Source organism: Ziziphus jujuba, chromosome 3, assembly GCF_031755915.1.
Source record: "Ziziphus jujuba cultivar Dongzao chromosome 3, ASM3175591v1".
In the NCBI taxonomy this organism is placed as follows: Eukaryota; Viridiplantae; Streptophyta; class Magnoliopsida; order Rosales; family Rhamnaceae; genus Ziziphus; species Ziziphus jujuba.
In genome coordinates this window covers 11,972,114-11,980,180 of record NC_083381.1, presented here as the reverse complement: position 1 = coordinate 11,980,180, position 8,067 = coordinate 11,972,114, and positions in this window count along the sequence as shown.

Here is an 8,067-nt window from a genome sequence, read left to right as displayed (position 1 = left end):
ATGCATTCTCCAAGGGTAGGCTTCTTCATAAAACGTTGTAACCCTCCATGAAGTACTTTTTACGAACCTAATATCCTAACCACCTTTCAATGCATAATCCACCAAGTACTCCTTAATAATTATTTAACTAGAAAACTTCATTCCAACAGAAAGTTTCAACAAGTCATCCAGTGAACTATAAATAGGGAGTGTCACAGTATCCCCATCCTCATCTGAACTTGCTAAATTAACAAGATCATCATAATCCTAATGAACCTCTTCTATACTGTTAACATTTTTAGGGCCAGAGGTAGGGGCTCTACCAACATTTCCTTCATTATTATACACTGCATGACAATTCCTTGCATTCCTAGAAAAAGCCAGCACCATTCATAACATTTTGTTTAGTAGCATTAACTTCTACACTCCCTGTAACACCCTAACCCGAGAGAATGCCCCAGCTTGAAGTTTTAATGAAGTTTGATCAAGAGGATTCTATGGTTGACTTTTTAGTGTGGATGAAATTTCATATTGACCGAGGTACCATGGTAAAGTACTCATTGACACGAGTTCATAGACCAGTAGTAGGCCAAAAACGAAGCTACGGTTTAAAAGGTATGAGCGAAACAAGATAGGATCCGAATTTGTCAACAAGTTCGGTGTTGACTTTTTATTTACATAGATTTTGGTGTCGACCCATGTGTTATATGAAAGTGCTCATCAATATGAGTCTGTGGACTGGTGGCATGCCTAATTTGGATATACGGTTGAAAAGGTACGGATCTGTAAAGTTATATCTATTTTTCCCTACATTGATTTTACCCGGTCATAAAATGTTTAAAAAGGTCTTTGATTCAGGCCACATGTCACCAGTTAGGATGCATCATGTGTCACATTTATAAAGTGCCACATGTCATCCCTAATAAAATATTATTTTATAATTTTATATTATTATATTATTATTTTATTGTTTTATTATCACTTTCTTAATATCATATTATTTTATTATTTATTTCATTTCTTTTTCTTTCTTTTTCCTTTTTCCCCCTCGTGGGGGAAAACTCTTTTTTTTTTTTTTTTTTTTTCCTTCTTCTTTCTTCTTCCTCTCCCTCCTTCCTTCTCTCTTCTTTCCTCTCGGGTTCCCACTAAAATTGATTTTTCTGGCCACCAAGTTAGGACATGCACGGACCACTGGTGAGCTCGGCAGCCAAGTTTGGCGGTCGACTGACTGGCGATGCGCCCAAATCGGGCTTGTGAAGCCGGAGGCGGCACCAGTCAAAATTCTAGCGATTTCGCCATTTTCTGAGGTGCCCAATCCAAATTTATGCTCTACCCCTCCTATGTTGGACCCCTGATCTCAAAAACAACTCCATTAGTCCAAATTTCAAGCCGTTTGTGAGATACACGAGGAGAAAGTTTAGCCGAAATTTTCCATTCATTTTCCACCCAATCCTGGTGGGTTTGAGCTCAACGGAGGTTGGTAACATATTATTTGTCTCTTTAGCTTTCCATTTCTACCTCATTTGTGAATTATGATGGAATATTTTGAAAGATGCCATTTTTTTAATAAATTAATACAATAAATGTGAAAAATTAGAAAATAAAGCTAGATTGTGTACATATGTTTATCTATACACATATATGTATATATAAGTGTAGGTGTGTGTTGGATTGACATGTATATATATATATATATATGAGTATGTGTGTATATGTTTATTTAGTTGTTGAAGGAATATATACAAGTGTAGGTGAATATCTAAATATATATATATATATATATATTGAGTACATTTATATATGCCTATACATGTATACTTGTGTGTATATATATATGCATGGGTATATATAATATGGTGTTATTGGAATTTATGAAAAATATATGTGTTTACTATTTGAATAAATCGTTACTTAATTTTATGATGTTAATTTGTATTAAATTAAATATGCGTGGTATTGAATTTATACCTTGGAAATTAAGTAAATGATAATTTTATATTATTGTTAAATTTATTGTTGATTCTAAGATGCATGATAATTGTGCTTATATGAATCTAATTATATATGAATCCTATGTGATTTTAAGGATATGTTGATTTAAATTAGTTTTGAGAAATAAGAAAAATATTGTTTTAAATTATTCTGCCCAAAATATAATTATGCATTAAAATATTTGTGGATTGGTTTTGTCGTGACAAAATTAGTGAATTTACATTGATGAATTTAAAGTGATGGAATTATGATGATGGACTTCAGAAAATGTGGATTATATGGATCTGAAAGGAGGTATTTAATCCAGCAGTATTTATAAGATTTTGATATTTGAAAATATATGATTTATTGGATAATATTTAATCTTATGTATTTAACTATATATAACATTTTTATGTGGTTTCAGTGATAACATTTTTGGTATAAATTGAACTGAAGGTTTGAGAGAAATAATTATATTAAATTATTGTAATCAAGAATATACAGTACTTTTAATTATTTGTTATTTATTATTTATTACTATTTATGTATTTGATAAAAGCATATGAATTCGATTATATTTTATCAAGTTTTAATATTTTATAATATTACAAAATTTATAGTTTTAGATGCACCATACATGTATCGATGTTCTGTGGTTGTGGATGTGATGAGCATGCAGGTTGTATACTCTCCCATGGTTGCTATCGGAACGAGGGCATGCAAGTTTGATATTAGCCATAGCTGCATCCTTCCATGGCCGGGATTGAGGGTTATAGCATCGGTGCTGCTAGGACGCCACGGTGACCTGGATGCAGGTTTTCTCTCTAGAACCTCCTATCAGAATAGTACTTGGAACGTTGTGTACCGCCAGACACCACTAGTATTGGTGTACCACACCCTGCCGGTGTTCTGTATTGTATCTGTTATGAGCACGCAGGTTTATTTATAAAGTTGTCCTCTAGTTTCCATCAGACCGAGGGTAGGCAGGGTATAATGCACAGTGAGCATCAGCCGCCCCCCTCCATGGCTAGGATGACTGTTAACAACAGTACCATGCGACGCCATGAGACCGTATGCCAATTTCTCTCTTTAACCTCCCCGTCAGGCAGTGCTTGGGACACTGGATACCGTCGGGCACCACTAGTATATAGAATGGTGCATCAAGTATCTTTATATATATATATATATATTATATTATATTTGTATGTATCACACCGTACAGGGTCGACGATCTGATGTGGTCCATGAAAAGCTAGTCTCATAACTATTGCCTACGAGTCTAGGGGACTAGACGACTAATCTAGACAACCATCCCGGACTGTATTGGTAGCAAGGTGCCGACAACAGCCAAAATTATGGATCATACAGCATGTTAGAAGGTATTGTTCATACCCTGATACGAGTGTATATTTCGTAATATGTTTTGAATTTTTCAACATTATACTTAATTTCTTTTATTGTCATTACTATTATTAATATTATTCTTGTTATTAATATTGTTAGTATTATTTATCATGATTTCGTTTACAATTATTTTCATTATTTTTATTTTTATTCTTACTTATTATTATTATTACTATTAATATTATTATTTATCATTGATATGGTCAATCATTATTATAGTCGCTATTATTAATTATTGTAATTACTCTTATTGTTATTAATGTTGTCATTGTGAGCATTGATGTTTTTATTATCTATTTATTTATTTATTTATTTATTTATTTATTTATTTATTTATTTATTTATTTATTTATTATTATTATTATTATTATTATTATTATTATTATTATTATTATTATAGTTGTTATTAACATGGTTGTTATTATTATTGTATTTAATTATTATTATTACTCATTATTATCAATATCATTTGTTATCGTTGCTATTATTATTATTATTATTATTTTTATTGTTATTAATATTGCTATTATTATTATTGTTACTATAATTGTTATTATTATTTATTATGATTATTTTTAGTATTAATTTCATTATTTCTTATTATTATTACCATTAATTATCATTGTTGCTACTAATTTTATTATTGGTATTTTGTGATTATTATTATTATTATTATTATTATTGTTATTATGATTATTAATTATTTATTCTTTATTATTATTATTATTATTATTATTATTATTATTATTATTATTATTATTATTATTATTATTTTTATTGGTATTATTATCATTTATTATTATTATTATTATTATTATTATTATTATTATTATTATTATTATTATTGGTATTATACGGAAGCCTTTGGACAAGTGTGTAAGTCTTCGAGTAAATATATAAGCCTTCGGACAATTGGATAAGCTTATGAGCAAGTATGGAGGCCTACAAGCAAGTTATGGTGTTATTGTTATTAATATTGTCATATTTTCTCTTGTTTATGTTATGTATCAGAACGTTGTAAAACGATATTAACATGTAGTATGGTACTAAGTGGGTGGTGTGGGTAGACGTGAATGTTTAAAGGTATATTTTTTGTCTTTACTTATTAGTTCATTTCTATTGTGTACATGTTTTGATATAATTCGATATCGAAGTACTGAAAATTGTGGAAATTATTGTAGTAAGGCGGGAGGGATAAGGTAGTACCATATAGAAGTGCGTTTTCATGGAGGTAATTCTTGGAGCATGTTCTACCCTTGGGGGAAATGCTGCCAGATTTTCCATAGGACGGTCCGGTAGGATTTTCCTAGGATTAGGGCTTGTCTAGGATTTCAAGAAGGGATTTTGGATGGATCCTGACACTCTCCGCAAAAGTATTAACAAAATTTCTAACATTTTTCCTAGCAGCATTACCTTCTGCATCCCAAGTAGAAGTACCAGCACTATTACCAACATTTTTGCATTACCTTCTGTACTCCCAACAGAAGTACCAGCACCATTACCAACATTTTTCTTGGCAGCATGACTTTCTACACTCCCAAGAAAACTGTCAACACCATTACCAACATTTTGCCTAAAGGCGTTGTCACTCCCTTGTACCTTAAACCTTTCGTATAAAGCATTATCATCATCTTCTTCATCTTTATCACTCTCATATAACCGAGCATTGTCATCATCTTCTTAGTCTTCAACCCTCTCATGTAACCAAGCATCATCATCTTCTTTTACATCAACATTCATATCAGAATTATGGCATTCAGTTTTAGTTTCATCATCCACCGACTTACCAATTGGAGAGTCCAGCAATGAGTCAACTGGTTCATTCAATGCGGAAAGAACTAGTTCATCCATTGGTGATTGTACTGCCTCATCTATTAGTTCATTCTCATCTATATCCTTATGCAAGACATAAACATCAACCGCTCCTTATTTACTATCCAATTCAACCAACTTCAATGAATCTTTATCAATTTCTAACGGTTTCACACCCCATTGTAATGTACTATGAGGCTCTAAATACCGTAACTTAAACTTGTTGTACCCCATCTTTTTAACCATGTCTTTCAAGTCTATTATGTTGGCTATATTGGGATAAAGCTTTTCAAATATTCTTACTTGTCCACCCATATATTTTCTAAATGTATTAAAATCATAATTACCTATATACCACATATGGATTGATAATGATAACAAATCCATTAACCCTATATAAATATAATGCAATACAAAGCCACATAAGTTCCAAATATCTTAGTCAAATAACAAATACAGCACAAGTAATCAACAAAATAATAAGAATAATAATTTAAGGTCCCCATCCAACTACTTCACCAATGGGGACCAGTACAACTATTTTATTATTTTTAACATTTAACAACTCATGTTGTCAACCTATGTATAACTTAAAGGAGATATAATAGGACTAGTACTACTGTTGTAGTATTTTTTATGCTAACAACATATGCTGTCAACACAATATAAATATGTGGCCAACACATACACACACACACATACACACACACACACACACACACATATATATAGAAATCCCAATTTCAATTTTCACAATAACAAATAACAAACTAGTGTATCATGCTTTCACTATCAAAACGAATAAAACAATGTCTATCATCATAAGAATGTCTATCATCATCAGCAGGACCATCCATTCACAAAACAATGCAAACAAAAATAAATGAATGAAAAATTAAATAAATTAACTAAATACGTGAAAATACATGGTGTTAGTAAAGCTTTAGACAAACTGTGTGTAACACCCCAACCCGAGAAAATGCCACGAATTTGAATTTTTGACCAAGTTTGACTAATTTTTACCTGGTTGACCAAGTGGGTTCCACAGTTGACTTTTTACTGTGAATAGAATTTTGTGTTGACTAGGGTACCATGACAAAGTACTTGTTGACACCAATTCATACATTGGTGGTATGTCAAAATCGGAGATAAGAATAGAAATTTATGTTTAAAACAATATACGATCTGGACTGACCAACTAGTCGAAGTTGACTTTTTATTTATATGGATTTTAATGTTGACTCCTGTATTATATGGTAGTGCTCGTCAATACGAGTCCGGAGACTAGTGATACGCTAAATTTGGACCTACGATTGAAAAGTTATGGGTTTGTAAAATTGTATCTATTTTATTTGGGTCTGACTTTATCATGTAAGGGATCTCTTATACGTGCCATGTGTCCTCAATTGAGAGGTACCACATATCATGACCAAAGAGCTTTCACATGTCACAGTTAGAAAGTGCCAGTTATCACCTAATATAAAATATGTATTTTTTTATTATTCTTTTTCTTCCTTTCCTTTTTCTTTTCTTTCTCTTTCGTTCTCTCTGTCACGTGGGAAAAACAAAACAAATAAATAAATAATGAAAAAGAAAAAGAGAAAAAAAGGACTCAGGAAATGGGCCCCTTTCTACATTTTTCATTAGTACGTTGTAAAATGATATCGAAATGTAATAAAGTACGAAGTGGGTGGTGTGGACGGACGTAAACATTTAAAAGTATATTTTTGTTGTTTATTTAATCATTTCTAATATATGTATCTATATTTATATTTTGTTATCAAAGTGTTGTAAATTATGGAATTATTTGTAGTAAGCTGGGAGGGATGAGGTGGTATTATATAGGAGCGCATTTTCGTGCAGGTAATTTTTGGTACATATTCTATCCTTAGGGGAGATGCAGCCGGATTTTTCATAGGATGATCCAGTATGGTTTCCTCTAAGATCAAGACTTATCTAGGATTCTAGGAAGATATCCTAGATGGATCCTAACATTGTGACCCACATAACCCAATTAGACATCAGCACCCATTCCAAACAACCCACATACAAACATGAAAAAATACGACTACATTTTTAAGCTTCATTTTTACATAAAGCTAATATCCATATATATCTCATCTTCTTGTCACAATACTGCACTTTTTTGTTGAAAATACAGAGCTTTTTCAATTTCGTAACTCTCTCCATTTTCTACATCAAACACTAATGTTGTTCTTCAGCAAATTAGTCGAGACCAACAACCCTAAACAAAAAAAGAAAAAAAAAACCTTCATCTTAATCCCTCAACTTCTCAAAGGAAATAAAAAAAAAAATCCCTAGATTGCTTTTACGAAATCAAATGAAATCAACTGGAAAGGTGTTTGAGAACTTTATGTCAAGACCTATCCAAGACTCCTTATCGGAACCCTAGACAAGCTCTGATCCCAGAGAAACACTACCGAACCTTCCAATAGAAAATTCGACAGTATCTCCCCTAAGGTTTTGACTTAACACAAAATTTTCTGCACAAAAAATACACTTCTAACAATATCTCCTTATTCCTCCCACCTTACTACAATTTGTTACCACAAGTTTGCAACATTTCAAATTTACAGGAAACCGATGCAATATTAAATAAATACATCCAACATAGTATACGGAGCACTTATAAAATTTCTAAATATGATAGTTATTACAACATGAAGTAGAAAGAAATATTACAAGATAGGAAATAAAGAAAGAAAGACTTCTTGGACTTCCAGCAACGAACCAAAACGTCGAGCTTGCCTCGGACAATCAACATCTACTAACCTGGGTCTAGGGGAACGAATTTAAAGATATGAAATGCTAATCTTCTCAGTGAATGACCCAATCTACTATACAATAATAATAATAATAATAATATAGTAAACTTGA